Genomic DNA, 11,337 nt, shown 5'->3' on the forward strand with positions numbered 1-11,337 from the left:
GCGCGCGCGTTCCTGTGCCTTTCCTTCTATAATGTTGGTCCCACTTGAGTATACCATTCTATTTCGTGAGAGCTGGAAATACGCACAAGCAAAAGCCGGGCTGTTTTGCACAATAGCCACTCTATATTACTATGAGGAAGGAAAAGTGCACGTTTCCATGCAAGTAGCATTCCATAGTGTGGACTCTGTAAGCAGAGATTCTTTTACCAGCAACACTTAGAAAATGGCACAAACTATGTGACCATGTGAGAAAAGTGCGGCATCCCTTTTTGTTGGGAGTGGCCACAGTCTCCAAGCATCTTTGGCTGTCAAAAAGTCTGTCACAACTCGGGACCTGTCTGCTTACGATCTGGGCTGAAAGCCGCTCCCGAATCCAAAACAGCCAGCACGTCAGCTGCTACTGCTCTAGTGGACGGCACGGTGCCGTGCCCCGGCCCGGTCTCTCTCCCAATAGCAATGTTGTTTCAGCCTTCGTAAAAAGACGATGACATTGTTGGGCAATAAAAAGATGAGTGCATTGGCATTACCATCTATCTGTGTGGATTCTTCCTTTGTCTTCTCGATGACACACGAACACCTGAACCTTGTAAATCAGGCAGCCTCAATGCAGCCCACATCTGGCCCTTCTGCAGACAGGGGCTCTCCTGCATCCCTGATGAGATGTATTAGCTGAGTCCATGGGATTTCTCCAGATTTGTGCATGTGTGTGTACAACACAAGCACATGAACAACATCTGTGCACTACTCTTTTGTGAAGAGACAGCAAATGAAGAGGTGGCTGTGGTGTGGTGTGTGGTGTGTTTGATTTAATGTGCATGAGTGTGCCTGTTCGTGAAAGGGTGGGTGGGTTGGTGTGCGTCAGAGATGAGGGCAGTCCAAGGACACACTCCTCTAGTGGGCTGGGAGCACCCACCACACCCATTCCTTCCACGTCTGTTATCTTTAAACGCACAGGCTCGCGCGCACACACACACACACACACACACACACACACACACACACACACACACACACACACACACAGGCGTCTGGATCGTCAGAGATGATGCACACAGATGACGAGAAAATTACATGCAAGGTGAGGTATTTTAACACCAAGCTCAACATTGTGTTATTACAATTGTTGGCGAAGCCATGCGCAGTGTGTTCAAATACTTCTGCCTTGATGTGACAGCTCTGCTTTTTTCCCTTCCTTATTCTGCTATCTATCTATCTGTCTGTCTGTCTGCCTGTCCATCTATCATTCGCTAGTTACTAGCTATAGCTAAGAACAATCTTCAGCTAGCAAGCCAGTTGTCTAGCTCGTAGAACAAGATAGATAGATAGATAGATAGATAGATAGATAGATAGATAGATAGATAGATAGATAGATAGATAGATAGATAGATAGATAGATAGATAGATAGATAGATAGCAGAATAAGGAAAGAAAAAAGCAGAGCTGTCCGTCCATCAGGGACAGATGATGAACTTTGAAATAAACCTCTAATCTTTTGTTTCAGTCTTAATATTTCCTGTTGATAGGCAGATTTGGGGAATTGTAGTTCCAAGTCATTTAACTGGTTATCAAAAACCTTTGCTTGACAATGAGTTGATTACTTGCCGTACTTGTTTTATCTATCTATATTTCTCATTGTTTTCAAGGGACACGTAACTCACTGACTGATTGCCCTCACCACCAAAGTTGGCAAGACTGCAAGTAGTGAGCCTATCTAATTTAGTACAGTACTGTGGCAGGACGAAGAACCTACACGTCGCTGGTCTAGTGTACGTCTTTACTCTTCGCATGCTACAAAACTAATACAACACTGTCCAACTCAGCAAAGACAAAGCCAACAGGTTCAAAGCATCAAAGGTTCATTGCAAATGCCTACTGGGTGAGAGACATGGTCCTAGTGCCCGCCCAACAACTCCCCCCCGAACACCCAGAAAGGCATAACGAAAATCCCACAGGGGTCTGACAGACTGACACCCTGAGTACACAGTCCGGTCCTGGGCGTTGTATGTGACACCAGGTGCCCAGGTGTGACAGGAGTATGGGCGAGACACTCAGCATGAAAACCACAAGGTGGCATTGCCAAATGAATGTTCTGAGGTTCCGCAGGAGCCGGAGCGGCAGCGCTGACCTGGATGCTGGCAGGCACGGTAGCTGAGGGACAGCAGGTCTCTGCTGCGTCCCAGCCTGTGCCTGGGCCAGAACCTGCTGCGGCACCACCACCAGTTGACCCGCTCCGATGTATACCAGGACCAGACCTGCGGGCTTGGTGAAACCAAGGGGCAGCTGGATGATGCGGCTTGAAGCCTATTGCTGAGGCCGGACGGACATCTATGGTGGATGAAGCCGCCCAGCTGGACAATCCCGGTCAATGGGACGGGACTCCGGAACAGGACTGCACCAGCTGTTCTCACCAGCGCCTGTACCAGCCTGTTGGTGGCCGGCTTGATCCCGGGGCACCGAGGGACTGGACGACGGGCGAAAGGATCCTTGGGAGATTGCTGGCCGGGACCACCAGATTCCCAGAAGCAAACTGACCTGGTACCAGCCTCTTGCATTACCCGACGTCTAGTAGGCTGGTCGAGGGATGCCACGACTCAGGCACTTTCACCAATGTCACAACGGCTGCTGATTGCGAGTGTTGGGGCGATGTGACCGAGAAAGACACTTCTTCAACAGGTTGCTGAAACATTCTGACGTCCAGGGTCACCCATGTGGCGAGACGACGACCTCTTTCAACAGCTTGCCGAACATTCTAACATCTCGGGTAACCAATGTGGCAAGATGACCCATCCGGGGTCACCCATTCTAACGTCTGGGGTCACCAATGTGGCAGGACAAAGAAACCACAAGTTGCTAGTCTAGTGTACGTCTTTACTCTTCGATACAACACTATCCAAATCAAAGACAAAGCCAACTAGTGCCCGCTACAGTAGAAATGAAAGGGTTGTCCTCTCCCTTCTTCTTCCATTATTTCATTTTGACTCGTAGTTCCATTTAGACTTTTTATGACAAACTAAAGACACCAGATGTCACTGTAGGCACAATTACATGATTTTGGAGAGCCTCTAGGAGGAAAGAGAGACAGAGAGAGCGAGAGATCGAATGAGCCAATTTAAATTATCGTTCTTCTACTGGCCAGGTTAGAACCCATCTGCATCAATGTCAAAGAAAAAAAAAGTTGACAGTGAGTGCCAGATGTTTAAGAAAGAATGGACGCATGACTTTGTGTGTGTGTGTCGTCCGGTCCAAGGCTGTACAGTGTATCTTATTTGCCAAGAAACCGCTGCGGTTTTAAAAGAATATACTGTAATAGGAGCCGTCAGTTAGGCTTTCCTTGAAGAGGAGTTTCTTGAAGAGTGCAAGGTAGAGACGTCAAGAATTTTAGGTCCTGAGAGCAAGAACTAATTTGAAAAAAAAAAAATAATAAAAAACATCATGTGGGCCAGTGACTTGCCACATTGAAGTAAGTAATGAACACTTAACTAGCAGGCGAAACAGTAAGGCGGCATCAATTTCATTTAATTCTTTGGCACTGGACAAAAGCAATGACTGATATAAAAGACACTACTAATTCTGAGATAATGGAGGGATTTTTGTATATGGATTCTATGAAAGGAAAATGACGGAGAGAGGATTTATTTAACAGCATAACGGTCAGACAGAGACACAAGTTACCTTGGAGTACACTCTCAATGTTACCACAGATAGACAAATCTATCAAGAGGTAATGCTCCTACACTGCATAATTCACTAGGGAAGCACTGTATAAAACCGTGTTGCAGACTGACTACAGTACGTTGCAAAACCTGTTAACTTTAATCGAGCGACGGGACTTTGCCATCACCAGCTTCTTTTTCTCAAAGGAAACTAACGTTGATCACACGAAGGCACTGTATCATTCTAATGTCCACTGGTTACATTTAGAAAAAGTATGTCAACATGTCTGGGAGTTCAAACAGGAGATTATTTCATTTTTGGAGCTTGAAAAATCTGACAATTTTCCAGAGCTCAATGACACAGATTGGCTTTGCGTGTTATGAGTGATTAACACCTCAGATCGATTCTGAGAATTGCCATAACAGGATTACCTCTAGACTTTTATGCACTGGCTATAATGGATGATCAACATACTGTTCTCAATCAAATGTATATGTTATTACATTAATACTTTAGCTATGTTTATGTTTGGTATGTACTATTAACAAATGCATTTTTTTTATATGTATTTTATCTTGTTGCTGTCCTGACCCGGCTGTCAAATTTTAAGTCAGTGTGGCCCCCGAACAAAAAAGTTTGCCTACCCCTGCGCTAGATGATTTCTATGATCTCATGAAATTTACTATTTTGCAATGTTATTTAGCATTGCAGTTGTACTTACCCCAATAATTCTCTCCAAATGAACCCCCATGCATCTTTGCAGCTGGCAAGTGTCATAAGAACTCTGCTCAAATTTGAGATGAAGATTAGCGATGGGTTAAAGCTCGGGGCCTGTGAATGAGTCAGCGAACAAGACAGGCAGATAGGGGTGGGGGGGGGGGGTCATCCGCGTTCCGCCTCTCAGTTAGTGAAGAGCAAAGCAGGCTGGAGAGGAAGCAAGCAATGCTTCAGGCCCAAATGCTCGCAGAGAAAAACATACAGTAGGAGAGCGAGAGGGAGAGCCAGGAGCCGCGTCGACTTCGTCGAATCTTCCAGATAAAGAGACGAATCTTATCATGGCACTCACACTGAGGCAGGACGCTCCTCAAGGTGTTTGTTGCTGGTTTACTCATTTATAGATAAAATATATAGAAAAGAGAGTTCATTCAAAGGGATCAACGCTGACCCGCCCCAAGGACACAGTACATTGTGTGAAAAAAAAACATGGTAATCAGTACATCACTCCAACGTGCAAGGGCTCATTTGCATTACTCCTTGAAATGTCCACTTAAAGGGACACTGTGTAAGATTTGACAGTTTTCATTACAAACAGCAGGTGTTTCATTTACCATTTTCCGTAGCTATAACAAATATGGCTGTCAAGGTCCACTATCCAGTCACCTCATTTTCAGCCGTACCACACCCACTCGACTTCCCTGCAAATCAGCCAAATCACTAACAGCTGCAGCTTATCACCTGCTCACTATTTAACCTGGTCTCTCCCCTCCAGAACTCGCCAGATTGTCTTGGCCTGTTATGCCAAGCCTAACAGCAATCTCCTCTGCCTGTCAACATGTGTACCAACACGGACTGTCTCTGACCTCCCGTCTGCCTGCTCTCCTCGTTTGTATACACGTGCACCAACCTAGCCTGAATCTGACCTCCCGCCTGATGTCCTCATTTGTCCACAGGAGCACCAACCGAGCCTGGCTCTGACCTCCCGCCCGTACCTCGACCAGGCTTGGTCCTGAACAACCGCCATAGTTGCCGTGCAGCCATCATCCTGCCAACCTGCAATCTACTGGCAAGCAATAAATAAACTTTTTCAGCACCCACCTATCTGTGTGTACTCCTGGGTTCTCTAACTTCCCCCTGTGATAATGGCAGCCTCCGGAGAAGTGCCACCCCCATGTAATATAATTTCATGATAACTAGACCAACGATTATATTTAAAACTTAGTGTTGGTTGTTAAGAACACATTTATTTGCAAGGTTTTAAAATTTATAATCATTTAGTTTATTTCTTTTTAATGAAAAACGGTCCAAATCTTGCACAGTGCCCCTTTAAGAATTTATGAACTTATTGCCCAAACCATTCCCTTGCCAAGAGCGTAGAGAATGATTTGGTATAAAAAGCAATCTATTGAAATTAGTGAGGGAAAAAGATAGCCGGATTAACACACTTTATTGTAATAGCATGCAGCCGCCCCAGCAGCTTTGTGCTGTTGTGACAAAGTACAATCCTTGCGGTGCGACACTCTGCCGTGTTCGTCAAGAGTATTGAAAATGGAATGCTAGTTTTCCATCCATCCATTCATTTTGTACTCCACTTATCAGATATTGGACAATTTCTTTGAGAAGAACATTTTACTGAATAATTTAAATAAATCATTGCCAGCCAATGAGCTCAGTGTTTGTTTGTTTTTTTTTTTTGATTCGGCACAATGAAAATCTATCTACGTTTTAGAGGACTAAAGAAATCTTGAGAATAATTATGGTCAAGAGACTGAAATTCTGAGCGTCAAATGATTCATCGTTGACCAAAAATAAAGATCATTCGATTAATTGTTATTTGATTAGGTATGGGCAAGCAATGGTACCAAGTATCAGAATTGGGCCAATACTTGGCCTTGTTTCGAGGTATCGCTCTCAGTTTTACAATCCCAAACTAAACATTAAGGATTAGGGAAATGGAACATTTTCATTACTTTCACAGTTGTGCTGTCCTTTCATTGGTCTTTCATTGTTTTATGGGGGGAAAAATTTGGTGCATCAAGAGCATTAGTGGTATCACAACATAGTATCGGTGACCACTCAGGTATTGAAAACTGGTCATGGTATCAGTCTGAAAAAAAGTGGGGGTTGGGTGGAGATGAGGTTCCCCACAATTAATCAACTGTTGTACCTCCTTCAAAAATAAAAAAACGTTCAAAATCGAGAGGGGTATCATACATTACTGCAGGGGTCACCAACTCCGGTCCTCGAGGGCACCTATCCAGCATTTTTTCAGTGTAACCCTCCTCCACTGCACCTGATTCATAGGATGTGCTCATCAAGAAGCTCTGCAGGAGCACCAAAATGATCATGATAATTTGCATCAGGTGCAGTGGAGGAGGGTTACACTGAAAAAATGCTGGATAGGTGCCCTCGAGGACCGGAGTTGGTGACCCCTGCATTACTGTATGTTAGTTTAGTAAGTAAACACGTGTTATTCTGGTCAAATAAATGTTAGTCAATAATAAGTCTCAAGCGCTACAATTCAAATTCAAGTAAGTCCTAAGTGGTAGGGATCAAACAAGTTGCATCCACCTGAGAGCCAGCCTATGCATTTGTATCCGCTCTGGTGGACATATGTTTTTGGTCCATGTCTTAGGACTCTTTGGAGCTACCCAAATAAGTCAGTCCAATGCCCTCGGCTGAGGACATGCTGGCCTTTCCGAGCACGTCTCTTGCGCTTTTGTTCAATGCAAGTCACTTCTCTCGCTGAGGAAAAACCAGACACAACAGTGGACTAGAATCAATAGGCTCAGTCTCAATCTTGCTCAGTGAAAACATACTTTGCGCTGGGTATCTGTACTAAGACATTCATCATCACATTCTTTAGTACTGTTCCAAAATCACTCTACTCCCTTTTTTAGGGGACACTGCGGTAGACTCTACTCCCTTTTTTAGGGGACACTGCGGCTGTACATGCATGTGTTCTGCTAAGCACTCCTATTACTGTCCATGATGCCTTTCGCCTATGGCACGATAGTAAAAAGAGATAACAACCGTTTAACAGCTAGAGGATATTGGAAGATACAATGTGAGCGTCAAGGTTATTTTTTCCCATAATGACAATTTGCTCTCAAGGACAGTGTTTGTGACATTGCCAATCTAGCGATTGTCATAGGATAGGAAGTAAATGTCCCCACCCTCTAATTTCATTCCATCACCCACTGAGAATATTTGCTCCATTGTCGCCTGGTCAAGTGACGAAAGCTAGGACAAAGCTTTGGCTTATGACTCATCTCATCTCTTGTGCCCGCCAAGGTCTCTGCTCTGTCACACTCTGGCTTTTGGTCTCACACACAGACACACACACACGCACGCAGTAAGGGAGGTCATGTCGAGGATGTTTCTTGATGGACTCCACACATGGCTAAACCCTGACCTCAGCAACCCTGAGGTCCCCCAAGATGAAACTTTGACATGAACGTGATTCATTTGAAGCTTTGCTCAAGGGTGCCACGATACACCTCACAAAGCAGAGCGCCGGCATCTTCCCGGCAGCTCCATTGACGACATGCTAATACTCCAAAATGCTATTTGTAATAAAATGCCACACATTTACAAATACATTTGTTTGTTGTACTATATGTTTGGGAACCTACAATTGACCAAGTCCTCAGATTTTCAGCCACACAACAATAAACAGTCTAAGATTTCTTGGTCCTCTATGAAAGCAAATTCAATACCATTGCGTTGAATTCAAATTGGACAATTTGTAGATCTTTGTTTTTATTTTGGAAAGAAATGATCAATATTTTGAACAATTTCCTGGGATGATATTGACCAAATAGGGAAATGCCAGAAGACTTTCAGCACTGCCAATAAAATTTAAAAAAATAAATAAATAAAAACACTTTTTGAGTAAAGAGACAGATAGGTCACTGATATTGCCACCTAGAATACTGTCTGGCTCTCATATACTTTATAGTATAAAATATTTAGGGATGTTTGATACAACTTTTTTTTCCAGACCAATATACCAGTGTGAGTACTCAATTACAGTATTTGAATAGTCACTCATACAGATATCAAGTACCAAAACCACTGACTTTTATACAGAACATCTGCCAAAAGAACAAATGGGGAAAAAAAGAAAAAAACAATGACAAAACATTTTTAAGGCATTGTAAAATAGAAATTTTTCTTAAAATGGCAAAAAATTGTCAATATTCTGTTCTTTTCATTTGTAGTTCCTAATTGTAAACTGGCCACAAGCAGGCTTTGTTGTGAGTATCGATACTTGGAAAAAATACAATCCAATCCGCTTTATTTCACAAACATAAGGTTTTGAAAGTGCTGTCCAGAAAAATTGAAAAACAATAAATACATTACACAATAAAAAAAAAAAAATACATAAAATAAGATACATACAATGTAGTGTTTTCAACATTGATTGTTGGTGACACCAAGTTAAACCACAAATAGAATCCTTCTTTCACGGCTTTGGTTGCATTGTTTATTCGTGAGTTTGTGAATCCTCGAATTTGAGGTGAAAACTGAAATAACAAACAAAAGGTGCATCGATCGTTTTACAAGAAACAACTCGACAAAATATATCTAAACATCGACTCTTACATAAGTAAACTATAATGCAGTTTAATTGTCGGGGGGATCTGAAGAAAAAAGCCACAGCATCCACCATTTTACACAGTGTTCCTATTAGCCAAATTCTCTATCTCTCCATCTCATGAGATCAAAGCAAATTCAGGTAGGTCCGCTCATAGTATGTGCCTTTGTCCATTCCCATTCACAGGTCCATCCCGATTTTGTTTTGTTTTTTTCCAAATGCTGTAAATAGCGACAGTGCTCAGCTGGAGTGAGCTTCAAGTGTTTACATACAAAAACCGGAGGAGACATACTAATGTTCCAATGCAGCTCAATTCTTTGACGGGTCGCTTGAGAATCATTAAATCGGCCTTACCAGGAGGGGCTCACATTAGCGCATTCAATTTGTACGTTCGACTATGATGTAGTCAGTGGCGAGCCGTGACTTTCACACGTACACCTTCTGTGATGTCAGACTCTCGAATAAATAGTCCCCATGCACACACATACGCATTACTGGGCTACACAGGCTATTTTCCGGAGCTTTTAAATGTCAATAAACCCGCATAGGCCATTAAAACTTGTCATTTTACGTGATGTTGTCAAAACCTAAAATAAAAAAATAAAAAAAAATAGCTAAATAAAGGCTTGCACTCATGTGAAGGGAATCATATATTAGCTTGTGATCATTATGTGCTTTTTTCTTGTCTAGAATAGTGTGCATTGCTATCCATTTATGCAGTCCTAGTTCATCTCGCCCCAGTCCTTAGATAAAGCTGTTGATGCAGGAAAGTGTCTACTGAGACCTGGGCCCAGCTGTTGGTGGCGCCCCACTGGCTCTTTTTGTTATGTCTTGTAATGTGCAATACTTTGCTGAATGAATAAAAACCAGGCAGGGACGCTTGAGCGATGAATTAGTGCCGGCAACGCATGAGTTCGTTCGCCAAGCTTTTTCCCTGTGCCATGACAGAGAAAAGTCGATCTTGGCTGGTCTCAGTTATTCTTTTTGCTGCTTAGCAGCTAGGCTTGTCCTTGTCTTCTTTTAGAGATTTCTCTGACAACTCACCAAAACAAATGTCGGTCACATTCTTTTCATTCTCCCAATTTTTCTTCACCTTTTCATTATGGAGGTTTCTTTCTCTACAGTGTTCTGTACAGTGTATCCAATCGGGTGTTCCAAAGGTTTTCTATAAGCGCATTGAGGAGCTCTCTTTACCCACAAACTTAGATGTACAATACTGTGTATCCACTAGGATGTCCCCAGTTTTTAAAAGCACTGTAGCTTGTGTGTCCAGCCGTGCTTTTGTATCTCGTTGTTGCCTCGTTGTTGTCTCGTTGTTAAACAATTGAAGTTTGCAAATTCAGTCTTGCTACAAACACCAAATCGATCCTTTGCAAACAAAAGGCATTCCCAAAAGAACTATTTGCCAAGGTTAGCGCACGCCCTTGGTAGCCCAGTGAGAAATATGGCCAAGGGGTAGGTACAGGTTAGCTAATAGCTACACTACGCCTCCAAAGCAATCAGGCAAAGCCAACACTGCATTGATTGTTGAGCATTGCACCGCCTTCCTGCAGTGAGCATTCAGTCACATCACGTTCAACGTGAGGCCTCTAGGTGGTGATCTTATGACTTGGTTGGCTATTACAGCTGTCAATTAAGTTATATGGGCCGCTCACATATCCATCTGCACTTGGACAGAAGCCCATACCGTGTTGATGCGAATGCTCTGGCTTTTGGCTAAAACAGATTACATACAGCAATACAGGAAACACAAGTTAGCTGAATTATAATTGGCTAAAAATTCCAACTTAAAATTACAACACTAGGAGCGTAACCAAATGGCTATAATATGATATGAAAAGAAAAGAATATGGAGAATAATTTTATAAATAAAATACATATATATATATATATATATATATATATATATATATATATATATATATATATATATATATATATATATATATATATATATATATAAAATTATATTTAATAAAAGTTAATTTGAAATGAAATTGACTTTCATTATAGTTATTATAACTATTATAGTTTAAATTATGATATTGATGTGAGATTATGTTAGGCCTGCAGAGAAGGCCTTGCTGGCCCTGACGACTCACCACTGGATGTAGTGCAGTTAAAGGTTGAACTGTTTATTCCCTACATTGAGTGATTTCTGAAGTTACGATATCTTCCGCATTTTTCGCATTATAAGGCGCACTGGATTATCAGGATTATCACCTTCAATGAATGGCCGTTTTTTTTTAAATTCCACATATAAACGCACTGGATTATAAGGCGCACATACAATAGAAACTACTGTAGTGGCTGGGGTTGCATTATGAATCCACGAGATGGAGTTGCGTTATGCATCCACTAGAATC

At 42.3% G+C, this 11,337-nt stretch overlaps 1 long non-coding RNA gene across 1 annotated transcript in view; it reads left to right on the plus strand.

Moving 5' to 3' along the window:
• Window positions 1-6,038, plus strand: part of LOC148415282 (uncharacterized) — an 8,267-nt gene extending 2,229 nt beyond the window's left edge. The window contains exons 1-2 of the long non-coding RNA XR_015867482.1: window positions 1-5,256; window positions 5,325-6,038. The exon at window positions 1-5,256 is cut by the window's left edge and continues 2,229 nt beyond it. This is a non-coding gene — a long non-coding RNA (uncharacterized LOC148415282). The remainder of the gene's footprint in view (window positions 5,257-5,324) is intronic.
• The last annotated feature ends 5,299 nt before the right edge of the window (window positions 6,039-11,337 follow it).

The sequence above is a fragment of the Hippichthys cyanospilos genome, chromosome 12 (genome assembly GCF_059441005.1).
Source record: "Hippichthys cyanospilos isolate Australia breed blue-spotted pipefish chromosome 12, RoL_Hcya_1.0, whole genome shotgun sequence".
NCBI lineage: Eukaryota > Metazoa > Chordata > Actinopteri > Syngnathiformes > Syngnathidae > Hippichthys > Hippichthys cyanospilos.